At 45.8% G+C, this 21,944-nt stretch overlaps 1 protein-coding gene across 1 annotated transcript in view; it reads right to left on the bottom strand.

Moving 5' to 3' along the window:
* RIMBP2 (RIMS binding protein 2) overlaps positions 1-21,944 on the bottom strand; it is a 1,257,287-nt gene that overhangs the window by 1,000,673 nt on the left and 234,670 nt on the right. The gene's annotated exons all lie outside the window — the stretch shown is intronic.

Genomic DNA, 21,944 nt, shown 5'->3' with positions numbered 1-21,944 from the left:
AGGAACTGTGAAAATTGCACTAAGTGTCCACTTTTAAAGTAGCTATTTGTGAATAACTTGAAAAGTATACATGCAATTGAAATAATTCAAAGTTCCTAATGTACTTACCTGCAATACCTTTCAAACAAGATATTACATGTTAAATTTGAACCTGTGGTTCTTAAAATAAACTAAGAAAATATATTTTTCTATAACAAAACCTATTGGCTGGATTTGTCTCTGAGTGTGTGTACCTCATTTATTGTCTATGTGTATGTACAACAAATGCTTAACACTACTCCTTGGATAAGCCTACTGCTCGACCACACTACCACAAAATAGAGCATTAGTATTATCTATTTTTACCACTATTTTACCTCTAAGGGGAACCCTTGGACTCTGTGCATGCTATTCCTTACTTTGAAATAGCACATACAGAGCCAACCTCCTACATTGGTGGATCAGCGGTGGGGTACAAGACTTTGCATTTGCTGGACTACTCAGCCAATACCTGATCACACGACAAATTCCAAAATTGTCATTAGAAATTGATTTTTGCAATTTGAAAAGTTTTCTAAATTCTTAAAAGACCTGCTAGGGCCTTGTGTTAGATCCTGTTTAGCATTTCTTTTAGAGTTTAAAAGTTTGTAAAAGTTTGAATTAGATTCTAGAACCAGTTTTAGATTCTTAAAAAGTATTCCAACTTTTAGAAGCAAAATGTCTAGCACAGATGTGACTGTGGTGGAACTCGACACCACACCTTACCTCCATCTACAGATGAGAGAGCTAAGGTCACTCTGTAAACTAAAGAAAATAGCAATGGGCCCCAAACCTACCAAAGTACAGCTCCAGGAACTGTTGGCAGAGTTTGAAAAGGCCAACCCCTCTGAGGATGGCAACTCAGAGGAAGAGGATAGTGAATTGGAGGAAAATTCCCCCCTACCAATCCTATCTAGGGAGAACAGGGTCCCTCAAACCCTGACTCCAAAAATAATAGTCAGAGATGCTGGTTCCCTCACAGGAGAGACCAACACCTCTGAAATCACTGAGGATAGCCCCAGTGAAGAGGACATCCAGTTAGCCAGGATGGCCAAAAGATTGGCTTTGGAAAGACAGATCCTAGCCATAGAGAGGGAAAGACAAGAGATGGGCCTAGGACCCATCAATGGTGGCAGCAACATAAATAGGGTCAGAGATTCTCCTGACATGTTGAAAATCCCTAAAGGGATTGTAACTAAATATGAAGATGGTGATGACATCACCAAATGGTTCACAGCTTTTGAGAGGGCTTGTGTAACCAGAAAAGTGAACAAATCTCACTGGGGTGCTCTCCTTTGGGAAATGTTCACAGGAAAGTGTAGGGATAGACTCCTCACACTCTCTGGAAAAGATGCAGAATCTTATGACCTCATGAAGGGTACCCTGATTGAGGGCTTTGGATTCTCCACTGAGGAGTATAGGATTAGATTCAGGGGGGCTCAAAAATCCTCGAGCCAGACCTGGGTTGACTTTGTAGACTACTCAGTAAAAACACTAGATGGTTGGATTCAAGGCAGTGGTGTAAGTAATTATGATGGGCTGTACAATTTATTTGTGAAAGAACACCTGTTAAGTAATTGTTTCAATGATAAACTGCATCAGCATCTGGTAGACCTAGGAACAATTTCTCCCCAAGAATTGGGAAAGAAGGCGGACCATTGGGTCAAGACTAGGGTGTCCAAAACTTCCACAGGGGGTGACCAAAAGAAAGGGGTCACAAAACCTCCCCAGGGGAAAGGTGGTGAGACAGCCAAAAATAAAAATAGTCAAGAGTCTTCTACAGGCCCCCAAAAACCTGCACAGGAGGGTGGGCCCAGAGCCTCTTCACAAAACAATCCTGGGTACAAGGGTAAAAACTTTGATCCCAAAAAGGCCTGGTGTCGAAACTGTAGTCAGTCTGGACACCAAACTGGAGACAAGGCCTGTCCCAAGAAAAGTTCCACTCCAAACTCCAATCCAGGTAACACTGGAATGGCTAGTCTCCAAGTGGGATCAACAGTGTGCCCAGAGCAAATCAGGGTCCACACTGAAGCTACTCTAGTCTCTGAGGGTGGGGTGGATTTAGCCACACTAGCTGCCTGGCCTCCTAACATGCAAAAATACAGGCAGCAGCTCTTTATTAATGGGACAAGTGTAGAGGGCCTGAGGGATACAGGTGCCAGTGTCACCATGGTGACAGAGAAACTGGTTTCCCCTGGCCAATACCTGATTGGAAAAACTTATACAGTCACCAACGCTGACAATCAGACTAAAGCACATCCCATGGCAATGGTAACTTTAGAATGGGGAGGGGTCAATGGCCTGAAACAGGTGGTGGTCTCCTCAAACATCCCAGTAGACTGTCTGCTTGGAAATGACCTGGAGTCCTCAGCATGGGCTGAGGTAGAACTAAAAACCCATGCAGCCATGCTGGGTATCCCTGAACTGGTGTGTGTAAAAACAAGAGCACAATGCAAGGCACAGGGTGAAAAAGTAGAGCTGGAGTCTGGAAAAATGGCCCAGCCTACCAAGAGAAAAGGAAAGTCAGTTGGGAAACCAACTGCAACACAGTCAGAAAAAGAGAACCTCTCTTCTCAGGAAGAAGTTCTGCCCTCTGAGGGAACTGAGCCTTTGGAGCTTGAACCTTATCAGGTTGAGCTCTTAGGCCCAGGGGGACCCTCAAGGGAAGAGCTGTGTAAGGGACAAGAAACCTTTCCCTCTCTTGAAGGCCTTAGGCAGCAAGCTGCTGAAGAGTCCAAGGGCAAGAAAAATGGAACACATAGGGTCTATTGGGAAGATGGACTCCTGTACACTGAGGCCAGAGACCCCAAACCTGGTGCCACTAGGAGAGTGGTAGTGCCTCAGTCGTTCAGAGAGTTTACTATATAAAGGTACACTGTTCCAAAAATAGAGAGAAGGAAGACAAAAACAGGGTAGACCTGTAATCTCAGGAGCAAGAGCCCTCAAGCATCACTCTGGATGACTAGCATCATCATCGGGAATAGCTCCTCACTAGGCCGGCGCTGCAATGCCTAGTGGGCACCCCGAAGTGGGGGCTCTCAGCCGAATTTTGAGATAGTGACTAGAAAATTCAATAGTGCAGAATGAAGGTGCCTTAGGTCACCACCCAAAACAGGAAAGAGGAAAAAAGGTTTAAAATTGGTTATTCATCCATTAACTTCATCATTTAATCAGTCAAATGTAACAAGGATGAAGACCAAGGTTAAAAGCAATGTTGAAAGTCAGATAGAGGATTATGCTCATACACCTTTCAAAAGTAAATATACTTAGAGAGTCCTAAAAATTACAAGGCACCTCTTTGTTATGGTCGACATGTTTCGCGTCTATTGGTCCATACAGATCCACTGACGCTTCATCAGGACCTACATAACTAGGTAAACAAACCTCTTTAGAAATATATAGACACCGGTCACTTACTTAAGTTGACTGGTAATATAGGTACCCTGAAAGACAAAAACGAAGAATGCCAAAGGAATGTGAAACACATATCGCTATTAAAATATATATCAAAAGTTCTGATGAGAAATAGCACAACCAAACTCTGGTCAGTAACAATGAAAGGGACGTCACATAAGGAAAATGCTTACCACCCCCTACTCGAGAACAGGTTCCATAGGTAAGGCGTCTCTAGGACTCACGATGACACTAGTTATAAATAAAGATGAAGAAATAAAGAGAGGAAATAACTCTGTGGTACAAGTGAAAAAATGGATAGCAGATAACTATCCAACAGTTAGGAAATACCTAATAAATATTGTAAAGTATCTGGGATTATTAAAATCATTAAATAGTGCCGTCAAAAACATCATTGGTGATTAGCGTAATAATTTGCCAAATGTGCACCCAAATAAATATGATATAATGTCTGGGGTTAATAAAATTCCTAAATGGTACTGCAAAAGACATCGTAGGTGATAAGAAAAATGTTTTTAAAGGTGTGCACCCAAACATGTAGTCAAAATGCTGTAAATGTCAAGCATATTCAGGCACAATATGTCAAGTTCAAAATGACCCCACAAATTACAAGCGGAACTGCACGTTACTGTACATCTAATTGGTCATGGTTGAATGTATAAAAGATCGGTGGGCTGATAGCTCGTGGCTCAAGCGGTAACTAATAACGATGCGTTTATCGTGCCGCCAAATGGGTGTTATTTGTCAAAAGAAAAAGCCGAATAGCAGAGAAGTCCCGATGTTCTAACTTGAACGTCAGGGACAAGTACTTACTTATTCCGTCAATGGTCCTGTGTTCGGACCTACCCTCAGAGACAGCCGCCCGGGAGCAACCGGGTCGGGTGCTCTCCGAGCAATTAAATAGACGCTGCTAAACTCAGCGCGTCTATTAAGCGAAACAGAAGAGGGACTCGGAGAGTCCGGGAGAATAGAGAAATCGAGGAAGGACTGCAAGTGTGCTGCACTTGTAGTTCCGAACCTCGCTACAGTATTAAAGAAAAGGTGCGAGTCCCAACTGGGTATTCAATATCGATCGAGCCAGGGAAGGCATAGTGACCTACATTCACAAAATTCCTCAGACTCGTGGGGGATCAGCATTTAAATGCAATAAAAAATGCTTATATTATGTCATTTGGGCCAAAAAAGTAGTAGAAGAAAGCCCCACTGGGTGAATATATCACACTGGGGTATGGGAAAGAAAATGTAGTAACAAAGAATTAGGGTGAAAGCGAGGTCCAGGGGATGTCATCATTAAGACCTCTAACATGGGTCCCCAATTTAAACACCCATTTTTGTTCGATCTTAAAAAGTGCTCTGGTATCATTGGGGCGAATAAACGGTGCTTCAATTACCACCCACCATAAATCATCCGGGGAATGATGAACCTCCAAGAAGTGGACACTCAATTTGGTGGTGAGTTTTTTGCACCTAATATTGCTTCTGTGTTCATTGATGCGAATCTTGACAGGTCTTGATGTCATGCCGATGTATCGCAGATCACTAGGGCACGTGATCATGTAAATACAGTTTTTCGTATTGCAGTTGGTATGTTTTTTAAGATACCACGGCCTAATCGAGTCAAAATCAAGTTTTTTTAGAGGTCTAGTTAAGTCACACACATTGCAATTACCACACGGATAGTGTCCTGCGACAGGTGGGAGGTCCCATAGAGTCATTTGGTTAGGAGGGTTATGTGGAATGCGTGGGCGTGTGTGTACCACTAAATCTCTTATATTAGCAGTTCGTTTGAAAGCAAAAAGAGGTTTTTGTAAATTACAGCCTCCACTTGTGAGAATAGACCATCGCTTATTAATCAACTTCTTAATGGAGTTTGACAAAGGTGTATAGGTTGAAACACACGTCAACCTAGCCTGGGGGCAATGTTCTCTTGGTGCTAGTAGTGCCTCTCTATTATTGTTCCGGGCTCTCTTTCGTGCTTGGTTGACGATCTTTAATGGATAATTCCGATCGCAAAGTTTGTGTTGAAGAATTTCAGATTGTTGATCAAATTCAGTGAGTGAACTGCAATTCCGTCGTAATCGCAGGAATTGGCCAAAGGGTAAATTGTCCCTCAAGGCTTTTGAGTGGTGGCTCTGATAAAGTAAGAGCGAGTTACGATCCGTGGGTTTATGATACACACTGGTCTGCAATTTCCCATTATTGATTGAAATCATTAGGTCTAAAAATGGTAGTTGATGGTCAGACACCGTTGCTGTAAATTTCAAAAAAGGATCAAGGGTATTGATCCAGATAACAAGTTCCTCTGCCTGCATCATGGGTCCTTGCCAGATGATCAAAATATCATCTATGTAGCGGCGCCATAGCCTAATAGACTTAAAAAAAGGATTAGTTGGCAAAGAGATGTATTTCTTCTCAAAATCATACATGTAGAGACATGCTAAACTAGGAGCAAATGTGCTCCCCATTGAGGTACCTTGAATTTGGTGGTAAAATTGGTCCTCGAAAAGAAAAAAGTTCTCAGTCAGGGCTAACCTAGCACACTGTAGGATGAAAGCTACAGGGGAGGACAAGGTTGATGATACTTCATATAAAGCAGTCTCTATGACTTGTAATGTGGCTTCTTGAGGAATATTGGTGTAGAGTGCCTCTACGTCTAGTGTAATGATTGCATGTGTCATATCGCCTTCATTGATAGTTTCGATCAAATTGAGCACCTCTTTAGTGTCTTTCAAATAAGTGGAGGAATTTCTTACCAGGGGTTGTAAAAAATGATCGCAGAAAATGGAAAGTGGTTCCAAGATTGAGCCCAACCCTGAAACTATAGGGCGTCCAGGGGGAGGGTTCCTTTGTTTGTGAATTTTTGGTAGATAATAGAAATATGGTGTCTGTGGATTAGGTGTATCCAAAAATTCTGCTTCCCTGGTAGAGATCCACAAATTGTACTTGGCCTCTTCAATCATCATCCTAATTTGTGTCTGTAGTCTCGCTGTGGGGTCTCGATTTATTTTCGCATAATAAGTGGAATCACTCAGAAGACGCACACATTCGCTTCTGTAGTCAGCAGAATCCATTACAACAATAGCTCCTCCCTTGTCAGCTGGTTTTATGATTATCTCTGGATCAGATGCTAACGAGGTCAGGGCTGCCCTTTCTTTGGTCGGAATATTGATAAAGGCTTGTTTAGGATAAAGGTTATTTAAGTCAGATAACACTGCTTTCTCAAAGGTTAGGACTTCGTTAGGCATCACTGCAGGAGAGGGAACAAAGGTCGAAGGTTTTTTGAGACCAGAATCGAGAGCTTGAGGTTCCTCTGATTTGTCTTTGAAAAAGAATTTGAGACGGATCTTCCGGAAAAATTGAGCTAATTCAATGTGTAGACGAAAACGATCGTCTTGAGGGGTTGGGACAAAACCTAACCCTTTATTGAGTACAGATGTTTCTTCTTCTGAGAGTTGTTTAGATGAAAGGTTGACGACTAAGTCTTCAGAAGGGGGTTTTTTGACTGGCTTCTGGTGATCATCTGTGGTTCGTTTCTGGACCATTGGACATGCCTGCCTCTTCCTCTCCTTCTGCCTCTGCCTCTGCCCCGGCCTCGGCCTAAAAAAGGGGGGGCAAAGGCCATCATTGGTCGTGGTTGGAAGAAGGGAAAGGGTGATTGCCACGGCATCGCTTGGTGTAACGGGTACGGAGGATAGTTGTAAAAAGGTTGTTGTGGTAAGTTCTCGTCTGTACTCCACCCATCAGATGAAGAACTGCTGCTGTAATTGCGAGATTTTCTGATTGGTGCAGAGGTCTCATCAGATGACTGGGATCGGTTATCCCCTTCAAAGTCATCTTTGATGTAGGGGTAGACTTTTTCTCGACTAAATCTCGTGATGTCTTTTTGAAGTTTAGTGACCTTTTGCTGAGTTAGGAAATCTTTGGTTTCATTCAACTCAGCAGTGATTTCAGCGAGACGACATTTAAATGCAGTAATAGAGATGGTGGTTTTCAAAGTGTTCTCAATGGTGTTGATCTGGATCGTGATGGTATCTGCCAACCTTTTGGAAGTGTTGATAATCAATATTAACCAATCTCTCGTACACTTCCAGGCTATTTGAGCCCAGTCTTTTCTAAAGGCTAGATCTTGCAAAAAAATGCGTGGGATGTTAGACACTAAAAGGCCATTTGGAGCGATGTTAGCACGGAGGTATTCAGTCATAATTGTTCCGTGCATTACGGTTTTTATGAGTTCTCGTTTCAGGGTGGATAGTTTGTCCCATTCAGTTTTCAGGCTGCCCGATGGGGCAGAGCCATCATTGTCTAATATGGAAGGTGTTTGTAAAATGGCTGTTACCATTTCATCATCGTAGCTCAGACCCTGGAAATTATCCATAATATGGATCGTGTACCCCTGTTGTGGGAGGATGAAAAAGCTAATAGGTAGCAGTCAAGTAAGTCCCACAGCTAAGCTGCTGTACGTGAAACGTTAACACAAAAAAGAGGGACCGGGAGTATTACTGGTCCAGTGTACAGTCTCCCTGTAATAGTAACTATATAAAGGTACACTGTTCCAAAAATAGAGAGAAGGAAGACAAAAACAGGGTAGACCTGTAATCTCAGGAGCAAGAGCCCTCAAGCATCACTCTGGATGACTAGCATCATCATAGGGAATAGCTCCTCACTAGGCCGGCGCTGCAATGCCTTGTTACATTTGACTGATTAAATGATGAAGTTAATGGATGAATAACCAATTTTAAACCTTTTTTCCTCTTTCCTGTTTTGGGTGGTGACCTAAGGCACCTTCATTCTGCACTATTGAATTTTCTAGTCACTATCTCAAAATTCGGCTGAGAGCCCCCACTTCGGGGTGCCCACTAGGCATTGCAGCGCCGGCCTAGTGAGGAGCTATTCCCGATGATGATGCTAGTCATCCAGAGTGATGCTTGAGGGCTCTTGCTCCTGGGATTACAGGTCTACCCTGTTTTTGTCTTCCTTCTCTCTATTTTTGGAACAGTGTACCTTTATATAGTTACTATTACAGGGAGACTGTACACTGGACCAGCAATACTCCCGGTCCCTCTTTTTTGTGTTAACGTTTCACGTACAGCAGCTTAGCTGTGGGACTTACTTGACTGCTACCTATTAGCTTTTTCATCCTCCCACAACAGGGGTACACGATCCATATTATGGATAATTTCCAGGGTCTGAGCTACGATGATGAAATGGTAACAGCCATTTTACAAACACCTTCCATATTAGACAATGATGGCTCTGCCCCATCGGGCAGCCTGAAAACTGAATGGGACAAACTATCCACCCTGAAACGAGAACTCATAAAAACCGTAATGCACGGAACAATTATGACTGAATACCTCCGTGCTAACATCGCTCCAAATGGCCTTTTAGTGTCTAACATCCCACGCATTTTTTTGCAAGATCTAGCCTTTAGAAAAGACTGGGCTCAAATAGCCTGGAAGTGTACGAGAGATTGGTTAATATTGATTATCAACACTTCCAAAAGGTTGGCAGATACCATCACGATCCAGATCAACACCATTGAGAACACTTTGAAAACCACCATCTCTATTACTGCATTTAAATGTCGTCTCGCTGAAATCACTGCTGAGTTGAATGAAACCAAAGATTTCCTAACTCAGCAAAAGGTCACTAAACTTCAAAAAGACATCACGAGATTTAGTCGAGAAAAAGTCTACCCCTACATCAAAGATGACTTTGAAGGGGATAACCGATCCCAGTCATCTGATGAGACCTCTGCACCAATCAGAAAATCTCGCAATTACAGCAGCAGTTCTTCATCTGATGGGTGGAGTACAGACGAGAACTTACCACAACAACCTTTTTACAACTATCCTCCGTACCCGTTACACCAAGCGATGCCGTGGCAATCACCCTTTCCCTTCTTCCAACCACGACCAATGATGGCCTTTGCCACCCCTTTTTTAGGCCGAGGCCGGGGCAGAGGCAGAGGCAGAAGGAGAGGAAGAGGCAGGCATGTCCAATGGTCCAGAAACGAACCACAGATGATCACCAGAAGCCAGTCAAAAAACCCCCTTCTGAAGACTTAGTCGTCAACCTTTCATCTAAACAACTCTCAGAAGAAGAAACATCTGTACTCAATAAAGGGTTAGGTTTTGTCCCAACCCCTCAAGACGATCGTTTTCGTCTACACATTGAATTAGCTCAATTTTTCCGGAAGATCCGTCTCAAATTCTTTTTCAAAGACAAATCAGAGGAACCTCAAGCTCTCGATTCTGGTCTCAAAAAACCTTCGACCTTTGTTCCCTCTCCTGCAGTGATGCCTAACGAAGTCCTAACCTTTGAGAAAGCAGTGTTATCTGACTTAAATAACCTTTATCCTAAACAAGCCTTTATCAATATTCCGACCAAAGAAAGGGCAGCCCTGACCTCGTTAGCATCTGATCCAGAGATAATCATAAAACCAGCTGACAAGGGAGGAGCTATTGTTGTAATGGATTCTGCTGACTACAGAAGCGAATGTGTGCGTCTTCTGAGTGATTCCACTTATTATGCGAAAATAAATCGAGACCCCACAGCGAGACTACAGACACAAATTAGGATGATGATTGAAGAGGCCAAGTACAATTTGTGGATCTCTACCAGGGAAGCAGAATTTTTGGATACACCTAATCCACAGACACCATATTTCTATTATCTACCAAAAATTCACAAACAAAGGAACCCTCCCCCTGGACGCCCTATAGTTTCAGGGTTGGGCTCAATCTTGGAACCACTTTCCATTTTCTGCGATCATTTTTTACAACCCCTGGTAAGAAATTCCTCCACTTATTTGAAAGACACTAAAGAGGTGCTCAATTTGATCGAAACTATCAATGAAGGCGATATGACACATGCAATCATTACACTAGACGTAGAGGCACTCTACACCAATATTCCTCAAGAAGCCACATTACAAGTCATAGAGACTGCTTTATATGAAGTATCATCAACCTTGTCCTCCCCTGTAGCTTTCATCCTACAGTGTGCTAGGTTAGCCCTGACTGAGAACTTTTTTCTTTTCGAGGACCAATTTTACCACCAAATTCAAGGTACCACAATGGGGAGCACATTTGCTCCTAGTTTAGCATGTCTCTACATGTATGATTTTGAGAAGAAATACATCTCTTTGCCAACTAATCCTTTTTTTAAGTCTATTAGGCTATGGCGCCGCTACATAGATGATATTTTGATCATCTGGCAAGGACCCATGATGCAGGCAGAGGAACTTGTTATCTGGATCAATACCCTTGATCCTTTTTTGAAATTTACAGCAACGGTGTCTGACCATCAACTACCATTTTTAGACCTAATGATTTCAATCAATAATGGGAAATTGCAGACCAGTGTGTATCATAAACCCACGGATCGTAACTCGCTCTTACTTTATCAGAGCCACCACTCAAAAGCCTTGAGGGACAATTTACCCTTTGGCCAATTCCTGCGATTACGACGGAATTGCAGTTCACTCACTGAATTTGATCAACAATCTGAAATTCTTCAACACAAACTTTGCGATCGGAATTATCCATTAAAGATCGTCAACCAAGCACGAAAGAGAGCCCGGAACAATAATAGAGAGGCACTACTAGCACCAAGAGAACATTGCCCCCAGGCTAGGTTGACGTGTGTTTCAACCTATACACCTTTGTCAAACTCCATTAAGAAGTTGATTAATAAGCGATGGTCTATTCTCACAAGTGGAGGCTGTAATTTACAAAAACCTCTTTTTGCTTTCAAACGAACTGCTAATATAAGAGATTTAGTGGTACACACACGCCCACGCATTCCACATAACCCTCCTAACCAAATGACTCTATGGGACCTCCCACCTGTCGCAGGACACTATCCGTGTGGTAATTGCAATGTGTGTGACTTAACTAGACCTCTAAAAAAACTTGATTTTGACTCGATTAGGCCGTGGTATCTTAAAAAACATACCAACTGCAATACGAAAAACTGTATTTACATGATCACGTGCCCTTGCGATCTGCGATACATCGGCATGACATCAAGACCTGTCAAGATTCGCATCAATGAACACAGAAGCAATATTAGGTGCAAAAAACTCACCACCAAATTGAGTGTCCACTTCTTGGAGGTTCATCATTCCCCGGATGATTTATGGTGGGTGGTAATTGAAGCACCGTTTATTCGCCCCAATGATACCAGAGCACTTTTTAAGATCGAACAAAAATGGGTGTTTAAATTGGGGACCCATGTTAGAGGTCTTAATGATGACATCCCCTGGACCTCGCTTTCACCCTAATTCTTTGTTACTACATTTTCTTTCCCATACCCCAGTGTGATATATTCACCCAGTGGGGCTTTCTTCTACTACTTTTTTGGCCCAAATGACATAATATAAGCATTTTTTATTGCATTTAAATGCTGATCCCCCACGAGTCTGAGGAATTTTGTGAATGTAGGTCACTATGCCTTCCCTGGCTCGATCGATATTGAATACCCAGTTGGGACTCGCACCTTTTCTTTAATACTGTAGCGAGGTTCGGAACTACAAGTGCAGCACACTTGCAGTCCTTCCTCGATTTCTCTATTCTCCCGGACTCTCCGAGTCCCTCTTCTGTTTCGCTTAATAGACGCGCTGAGTTTAGCAGCGTCTATTTAATTGCTCGGAGAGCACCCGACCCGGTTGCTCCCGGGCGGCTGTCTCTGAGGGTAGGTCCGAACACAGGACCATTGACGGAATAAGTAAGTACTTGTCCCTGACGTTCAAGTTAGAACATCGGGACTTCTCTGCTATTCGGCTTTTTCTTTTGACAAATAACACCCATTTGGCGGCACGATAAACGCATCGTTATTAGTTACCGCTTGAGCCACGAGCTATCAGCCCACCGATCTTTTATACATTCAACCATGACCAATTAGATGTACAGTAACGTGCAGTTCCGCTTGTAATTTGTGGGGTCATTTTGAACTTGACATATTGTGCCTGAATATGCTTGACATTTACAGCATTTTGACTACATGTTTGGGTGCACACCTTTAAAAACATTTTTCTTATCACCTACGATGTCTTTTGCAGTACCATTTAGGAATTTTATTAACCCCAGACATTATATCATATTTATTTGGGTGCACATTTGGCAAATTATTACGCTAATCACCAATGATGTTTTTGACGGCACTATTTAACGATTTTAATAATCCCAGATACTTTACAATATTTATTAGGTATTTCCTAACTGTTGGATAGTTATCTGCTATCCATTTTTTCACTTGTACCACAGAGTTATTTCCTCTCTTTATTTCTTCATCTTTATTTATAACTAGTGTCATCATGAGTCCTAGAGACGCCTTACCTATGGAACCTGTTCTCGAGTAGGGGGTGGTAAGCATTTTCCTTATGTGACGTCCCTTTCATTGTTACTGACCAGAGTTTGGTTGTGCTATTTCTCATCAGAACTTTTGATATATATTTTAATAGCGATATGTGTTTCACATTCCTTTGGCATTCTTCGTTTTTGTCTTTCAGGGTACCTATATTACCAGTCAACTTAAGTAAGTGACCGGTGTCTATATATTTCTAAAGAGGTTTGTTTACCTAGTTATGTAGGTCCTGATGAAGCGTCAGTGGATCTGTATGGACCAATAGACGCGAAACATTTCGACCATAACAAAGAGGTGCCTTGTAATTTTTAGGACTCTCTAAGTATATTTACTTTTGAAAGGTGTATGAGCATAATCCTCTATCTGACTTTCAACATTGCTTTTAACCTTGGTCTTCATCCTTGTTACATTTGACTGATTAAATGATGAAGTTAATGGATGAATAACCAATTTTAAACCTTTTTTCCTCTTTCCTGTTTTGGGTGGTGACCTAAGGCACCTTCATTCTGCACTATTGAATTTTCTAGTCACTATCTCAAAATTCGGCTGAGAGCCCCCACTTCGGGGTGCCCACTAGGCATTGCAGCGCCGGCCTAGTGAGGAGCTATTCCCGATGATGATGCTAGTCATCCAGAGTGATGCTTGAGGGCTCTTGCTCCTGAGATTACAGGTCTACCCTGTTTTTGTCTTCCTTCTCTCTATTTTTGGAACAGTGTACCTTTATATAGTTACTATTACAGGGAGACTGTACACTGGACCAGCAATACTCCCGGTCCCTCTTTTTTGTGTTAACGTTCAGAGAGTTTATTCTGACCTTAGCCCATGATATTCCCCTTGCTGGGCATTTAGGACAAACCAAGACGTGGGAGAGGTTAGTCAACCACTTCTACTGGCCCAATATGTCCCAGAAGGTTAAGGAGTTTTGCCTCTCCTGCCCCACCTGTCAATCCAGTGGTAAGACAGGTGGGCACCCAAAGGCCCCCCTCATTCCACTTCCAGTGGTGGGGGTCCCCTTTGAAAGAGTGGGTGTGGACATAGTTGGTCCACTGGAACCTCCCACAGCCTCAGGAAATATGTACATCCTAGTAGTAGTGGATCATGCTACTAGGTATCCTGAAGCTATTCCCCTTAGGTCGACTACTGCCCCTGCAGTAGCCAAGGCCCTCATTGGTATCTTTACCAGAGTGGGTTTCCCTAAGGAGGTGGTGTCTGACAGAGGTACCAACTTCATGTCAGCATACCTAAAACACATGTGGAATGAGTGTGGAGTGACTTACAAATTCACTACACCATACCATCCACAAACTAATGGCTTAGTTGAGAGATTCAACAAGACATTAAAAGGCATGATCATGGGGCTCCCAGAAAAACTCAAAAGGAGATGGGATGTCCTCTTGCCATGTCTGCTTTTTGCTTACAGAGAGGTGCCACAGAAGGGAGTAGGATTCTCACCCTTTGAACTTCTGTTTGGTCACCCTGTAAGGGGACCACTTGCTCTTGTTAAAGAAGGCTGGGAGAGACCTCTTCATGAGCCTAAACAGGACATAGTGGACTATGTACTTGGCCTTCGCTCTAGAATGGCAGAGTACATGGAAAAGGCAACCAAAAACCTTGAGGCCAGCCAACAGCTCCAGAAGTTTTGGTATGACCAAAAGGCTGCAATGGTTGAGTTCCAACCAGGGCAGAAAGTCTGGGTTCTGGAGCCTGTGGCTCCCAGGGCACTCCAGGACAAATGGAGTGGCCCTTACCCAGTGCTAGAAAGGAAGAGTCAGGTCACCTACCTGGTGGACCTGGGCACAAGCAGGAGCCCCAAGAGGGTGATCCATGTGGACCGCCTTAAGCTCTTCCATGACAGGGCTGATGTAAATCTGTTGATGGTAACAGATGAGGATCAGGAGGCAGAGAGTGAACCTCTCCCTGATCTTCTGTCATCAGACCCAAAAGATGGCTCAGTAGATGGAGTGATCTACTCAGACACCCTCTCTGGCCAACAGCAAGCTGATTGTAGGAGAGTCCTACAACAGTTTCCTGAACTCTTCTCCTTAACCCCTGGTCAGACACACCTGTGTACCCATGATGTGGACACAGGAGACAGCATGCCTGTCAAAAACAAAATCTTTAGACAGTCTGACCATGTTAAGGAAAGCATCAAGGTGGAAGTCCACAAGATGCTGGAATTGGCAGTAATTGAGCGCTCTGACAGCCCCTGGGCTAGCCCAGTGGTCTTAGTCCCCAAACCTCACACCAAAGATGGAAAGAAAGAGATGAGGTTTTGTGTGGACTACAGAGGGCTCAACTCTGTCACCAAGACAGATGCTCATCCCATTCCTAGAGCTGATGAGCTCATAGACAAATTAGGTGCTGCCAAATTCTTAAGTACCTTTGACTTGACAGCAGGGTACTGGCAAATAAAAATGGCACCTGGAGCAAAAGAGAAAACAGCATTCTCCACACCTGATGGGCATTATCAGTTTACTGTTATGCCCTTTGGTTTAAAGAATGCCCCTGCCACCTTCCAAAGGTTGGTGAATCAAGTCCTTGCTGGCTTGGAGTCCTTTAGCACAGTGTTGGACCTGGCTTTTTGACAGGGACATCCCCAAACTTTTTGCCTCCTTCCTCCTATTTTTTCTGACCTGTTGTTGTTGGCTTTTGACCTCTGAGCACTTTACCACTGCTAACCAGTGCTAAAGTGCATATGCTCTCTGTGTAAATTGTACTATTGATTGGTTTATCCATGATTGACTATTTAATTTACCTGTAAGTCCCTATTAGAGTGCACTACATGTGCCTAGGGCATGTAGATTAAATGCTACTAGTGGGCCTGCAGCACTGGTTGTGCCACCCACCTCAGTAGCCCCTTAACCTTGTCTCAGGCCTGCCATTGCCAGGCCTGTGTGTGCAGTTTCACTGCCACTTCGACTTGGCATTTAAAAGTACTTGCCAAGCCTAGAACTCCCCTTTTTCTACATATAAGTCATCCCTAATGTGTGCCCTAGGTAACCCCTAGAGCAGGGTGCTGTGTAGGTAAAAGGCAGGACATGTACCTGTGTAGTTATATGTCCTGGTAGTGTAAAACTCCTAAATTCGTTTTTACACTACTGTGAGGCCTGCTCCCTTCATAGGCTAACATTGGGGCTGCCCTCATACACTGTTGAAGTGGCAGCTGCTGAACTGAAAGGAGCAGGAAGGTCATATTTGGTATGGCCAGAATGGTAATATAAAATCCTGCTGACTGGTGAAGTCGGATTTAATATTACTATTCTAGAAATGCCACTTTTAGAAAGTGAGCATTTCTTTGCACTAAAAACTTGTTGTGCCCTTCAATCCACGTCTGGCTAGGTTTAGTTGACAGCTCCTTGTGCATTCACTCAGACACACCCCAAACACAGGGTACTCAGCCTCACTTGCATACATCTGCATTTTGAATGGGTCTTCCTGGGCTGGGAGGGTGGAGGGCCTGCCCTCACACAAAGGACTGCCACACCCCCTACTGGGACTCTGGCAGACAGGATTGAGCTGAAAGGGAACTTGGTGCATTTCTTAGAGACTCTTTGAAATCACCCCCACTTCAAAGGCACAACTTAGTATAAAACAGGGCCTCTGCCCTACCTCATCAGACACTTGCTGGAGAAGAAACCTGAACCAGAAACTACATCCTGCCAAGAAGAACTGCCTGGCTGCTCAAAGGACTCACCTGCCTGCTTTCTCCAAAGGACTGCTGTCTTGCTGTTGCCCTGCTGCCTTGCTGAACTCTTGTCTGGCTGTGAAAGTGCTCTCCAAGGGCTTGGATAGAGCTTGCCTCCTGTTCCTTGAAGTCTCAGGACCAAAAAGACTTCTTCCTTTCACGTGGACGCTCCGTGCGCCGAAAATTTCGACGCACAGCTTGTTTCGCGGCGAGAAAAACGCCGCACACCGACGCTGATCAACGCGACGCCCTCGGGACGATCGAGACTTCGACGCACAACCTCGCAAGGACAAAGCCGCCCGACTTCCAAGGAGAAATCGACGTGACGCCTACCGTGAGTGCGAAACTTTGACGCACGGCCTCGCAAGGACAACGCCGCCCGACTTCCAAGGAGAAATCGACGCGACGCCTGCCGTGAGACCAAAATTTCGACGCACGGCCTCGCAAGGTCAACGCCGCCCGACTTCCAAGGAGAAATCGACGCGACGCCTACCGTGAGATCGAAACTTCGACGCGCAGCCCCGCAGAACGACGCGCAGCCGGAAAATAAGCAGGAGAATCCACGCACAGACCCGGGACATCTGGTAATCCCCGCGATCCACAAAAAGAGACTGTCTGCGCGCCGGAAAACGACGCCCGACTTCCCCGCGTGGAAAAGAACGACGCACACACCCCTTTTTCCACGCATCTCTTCTCCTGTGGCCCTCTGAGGAGATTTCCCACCAGAAACCAGGTACTCTGTGCTTGAAAGACACTTTATTGCTTTTTAAAGACTTAAAGACTCTTAATATCACTTTTCAGTGATATCTTTACAAATTCGTATTGCAACTTTGATCGTTTTGACCTACAATTATCCAGATAAATATTCTATATTTTTCTAAACACTGTGGTGTATTTTTGTGGTGTTATACTATGGTGTTGTATGATTTATTGCACAAATGCTTTACACATTGCCTTCTAAGTTAAGCCTGACTGCTCGTGCCAAGCTACCGGAGGGTGAGCACAGGCTGATTTTGGATTGTGTGTGACTTACCCTGACTAGAGTGAGGGTTCTTGCTTGGACAGGGGGCAACCTATCTGCCAACCAAAAACCCCATTTCTAACATTGGTGATCAGCGGTGAGGATAGGACTTGTGTTTGTGCAGTGACATACAGTAGCTAAGTATTTCACTACCTACCCACAGTTGAAGGTCAACTTGATTTTTCATCTTTTTTGGCTTTTTGTTCTCTGATGTCCTCCTGGATATACTAGTGATATTTTGGACTTTGGATTTTGGTTTTTGCTGATAAGATCTTATCAGAATGGGATTGCTTACCAACTCATGCTTTGTTCGTACTGACCACCTCACTAAGGCTGACCTAAGGAAGCTTTGCAGACAATGGGGCCTTCCTGTAGCAAGGAGATCTACTAAAGCGGAGATGCTCCATCACTACATAGTCTGGGGGGAGGAAAGATGGGCAGAGAGAGAGGCAGCAAGAAACCAAATGGCTAAGTACCCCTCAGATGAGGAGGAAGACTACTCAGATGAGGAGGAGGGCTACTCAGAGTTGGACAGTGACCCAGAAATAGATGAATGGCTCCGAAGTCAAAGGCGACAGGAGCAACAATTAGAGGAGTATCTTGCAGAGGTTGAGGCAAAAAGACTTTTAGCCCTGGAAGAAGAAAAGATTGCAGCTCAAGAGCTGAGCGGTAAAGAGCTGAAACTGGAGGCCGGAAGGGCTGAGTCCAGTTCAGATGGTGGCAGCAAAAATCTTGCATCTAGTACTGCTGAAGAAGGGCACAAGCCCAGAGATGTGGTACCCAACTTGAAGAAGAGAGTTGACACACCCCAGGCGGTTCAAGGGTATGAGGTAGTTCCCGTTATGCACAGGGTCCCTGAGAAGGATTGGGGAACTGGCACAGGGAGTCATATTCCTACTGGGGGGAGGGACACTTTACTGACTCTAGCAGAGAGTGACAGAGAAAAGGGTTCCCCCCTGGTGGACGTCCTGGATATAGAGTGTCGAGACATCCCAGAAGAGTTTGGGTTGAGTGTCAGGGACAGACAGAAACTGTCTCACCAGTCTCAAGAGGGTGATATAGAGTGCTTTTCCAAGGCTGAGTTACTAGGTGGTTGGGTGAAGGGTACTGTGGTTAATACATGTGAAGGGCAGAGTGATGTAATTGCTGGAGAGCATATGTCTGGTCCTTATTTTCCAGAGCTACGCCAACACCAGGTGGAGTGTGAGTTCTCTGACCCCAGGGAACTTACAGTGGAGGCAGACTTTTGGGTGAGTACCAGAGAGTCTGAAGAGGCATTTGGGGGTGCTCCTGAAGGGAGTGGTCTAGGTGATTCCCGACCAAGTGAGGTGGGAGAGGATTGTAGTGTCCCAGGTAGGTCTCAGAGCCTAACCTGTACCGTAGGGCCACCTTTTGAGGGAAGCCCCGCAGTGTCAGAAGAACTTGGGGGGATGACTGTAGACAGCATCCCAACAGTTCTGGTGTCTGGCAGTACCACTCCTAGTGGGGGGGTGCAGAAGTCCAGACATAGGGTTGAGAGGGGGTGGCAGACCCCAGTGGAGGATCTTGAAAGTCAGGGGTCAGCTCTGAGAGCAGAGCCCCCCAGGAATGACCCAGGTGAGACCGTTTCTGGTTTGGGGGAAACCCAGACTCTGCCGGATGGGCAGAGGTCGGGAGACCTGCGCCAACCAGACTCTTGTGTGGCCCTTGGGGACGGCGTGTCCCTTGTGGGGGGTGAGAGTGCCCCCCAGGAAGTCCTGGCATGCCAGGCAAAGATTCAACCTCAGGGTGGTGACTCTGGGTTGGATAACCGGGTTCAGAGGTTAAACTTTGACCTGGTGGGGGGTAGATGTGCCCCCCAGAAAGTCCTGGGATGCCAGGCAATGGCTCAACCTCAGGGTGGTGACTCTGGGTTGGCTTACCAGGTGAAGAGGTCAAACTCTGACCTGGTGGGGGGTAGGTGTGCCCCCCAGAAAGTCCTGGCGTGCCAGGCAGTTGTCCAACCTCAGGGTGTCGACTCTGGGTTGGATGGCCAGGTTCAGAGGTTAAACTCTGACCTGGTGGGAGGTAGGTGTGCCTCCCAGAAAGTCCTGGGGTGCCAGGCAATTGCCCAACCTCAGGGTGGTGACTCTGGGTTGGCTAACCCGGTTCAGAGGTCAAACTCTGACCTGGTGGGGGGTAGGTGTGCCCCCCAGAAAGTCCTGGTATACCAGGCAATGGTTCAACCTCAGGGTGGTGACCCTGGGTTGGAGAACGAGGCTCAGAGGTTAAACTCTGACCTGGTGGGAGGTAGGTGTGCCTCCCTGAAAGTCCTGGCCTGCCAGGCAATGGTTCAACCGCAGGGTGGTGACTCTGGGTTGGATATCCAGGTTCAGAGGTTAACCTCTGACCTGGTGGGGGGTAGGTGTGCCCCCCAGAAAGGCCTGGTGTACCAGGCAGTTGTCCAACCTCAGGATGGTGACCCTAGGTTGGAGAACCAGGTTCAGAGGTTAAACTCTGACCTGGTGGGAGGTAGGTGTGCCTCCCAAGAAGCCCTGGCGTGCCAGGCAATTGCCCAACCTCAGGGTGGTGACCCTGGGTTGGGGAACCAGGCGCAGAGGTTAAACTCTGACCTGGTGGGAGGTAGGTGTGCCTCCCCGGAAGTCCTGGTGCGCCAGGCAATTGTTCAACTTCAGGGTGGTGACTCTGAGTTAAATGGTCAGGTGCAGAGGTTAAGCTCTGACCTGGTGGAGGGTCAGTGTGCCCTCCAGGAAGTCCTGGCGTGCCAGGCAATTGTTCAACTTCAGGGTGGTGACTCTGAGTTGAATGGGCAGGTGCAGAGGTTAAACTCTGACCTGGTGGGGGGTAGGTGTGCCTCCCAGGAAGTCCTGGTTTGCCAGGCGGTGATCCAGTCTGAGGGTACAGACCCTGGGCTGGAAGACCAGGTTCAGGGTGTCCCCCCGGACCTGGAGGGAGGGGCTACTGATAACAGTGCCCCTACCATGTTGTCTTCTGAGGAGGCCACTCCTAGTTGGAGGGTGCTGGACCCCAGAAGGGAGGGCAGGGGGAGGGAAGCCTCACCCCGGGCCCTAGTCCAACCTGAAGGTACAGACCCCAGGTTGGAGGGCCAGTGGCAGGTTAACAGCCCTGCACTGGTGGAGGAATGGTACAGGGCGACTTCTGTAAGCCCCCTGGCCATGTTGGACTCTGGGGGTACCGCTCCAGGAGGGAGGGTACAAAGCTCCAGAGGGGAGGACCAGGTTCAGGCTGTCATCCCTGACCTGGTGGAAGGGAGAGTGGTTAAAGGGTGCCCAGCACCTGGGGCTACCGCCCCCCACTCTCCACAGCCACAGTGGTTGGAGAGCTTTGAGAGGCCTGGGGCCTGGCTCTCATCCCTGGCAGCTGTCAGTAATCACTGTGGCTTGCTGTCCGGGTGGACAGAGTTATCCCTGGGGAGGGGACAAGTGTCACACCCCAGGGGTAGAGTGGGCAAAACCACTATGTTGGTCATGGGGGTACTATCCTGCTCCTGGGATACATCTGAGAGCAAAGTAAGGTTAGGTGCTGCACAGATGGGATCCGCAGGAAAGGAGAAAGGTTCCCCATGGATGGGCTTAGTGGGCCCTGAGAGTATGGACAGAGGGATCCAATTGGAGTCAGGAAGGCGAAGAACTGGAGCATGCCCCTGCTGTTGTGGGCCTGGGTCCTTGTTCTGTCGCCTCAAACAGGGAAGTACATCAGGATAGTGATTGTTCTCCCCTGGCTTTAGGCTGGTGGGGGGTCATGTTGGACCTGGCTTTTTGACAGGGACATCCCCAAACTTTTTGCCTCCTTCCTCCTATTTTTTCTGACCTGTTGTTGTTGGCTTTTGACCTCTGAGCACTTTACCACTGCTAACCAGTGCTAAAGTGCATATGCTCTCTGTGTAAATTGTACTATTGATTGGTTTATCCATGATTGACTATTTAATTTACCTGTAAGTCCCTATTAGAGTGCACTACATGTGCCTAGGGCATGTAGATTAAATGCTACTAGTGGGCCTGCAGCACTGGTTGTGCCACCCACCTCAGTAGCCCCTTAACCTTGTCTCAGGCCTGCCATTGCCAGGCCTGTGTGTGCAGTTTCACTGCCACTTCGACTTGGCATTTAAAAGTACTTGCCAAGCCTAGAACTCCCCTTTTTCTACATATAAGTCATCCCTAATGTGTGCCCTAGGTAACCCCTAGAGCAGGGTGCTGTGTAGGTAAAAGGCAGGACATGTACCTGTGTAGTTATATGTCCTGGTAGTGTAAAACTCCTAAATTCGTTTTTACACTACTGTGAGGCCTGCTCCCTTCATAGGCTAACATTGGGGCTGCCCTCATACACTGTTGAAGTGGCAGCTGCTGAACTGAAAGGAGCAGGAAGGTCATATTTGGTATGGCCAGAATGGTAATATAAAATCCTGCTGACTGGTGAAGTCGGATTTAATATTACTAT

The sequence above is a fragment of the Pleurodeles waltl genome, chromosome 11 (genome assembly GCF_031143425.1).
Source record: "Pleurodeles waltl isolate 20211129_DDA chromosome 11, aPleWal1.hap1.20221129, whole genome shotgun sequence".
Taxonomy (NCBI): Eukaryota; Metazoa; Chordata; class Amphibia; order Caudata; family Salamandridae; genus Pleurodeles; species Pleurodeles waltl.
This window is presented reverse-complemented; position numbering and strand designations above follow the sequence as displayed.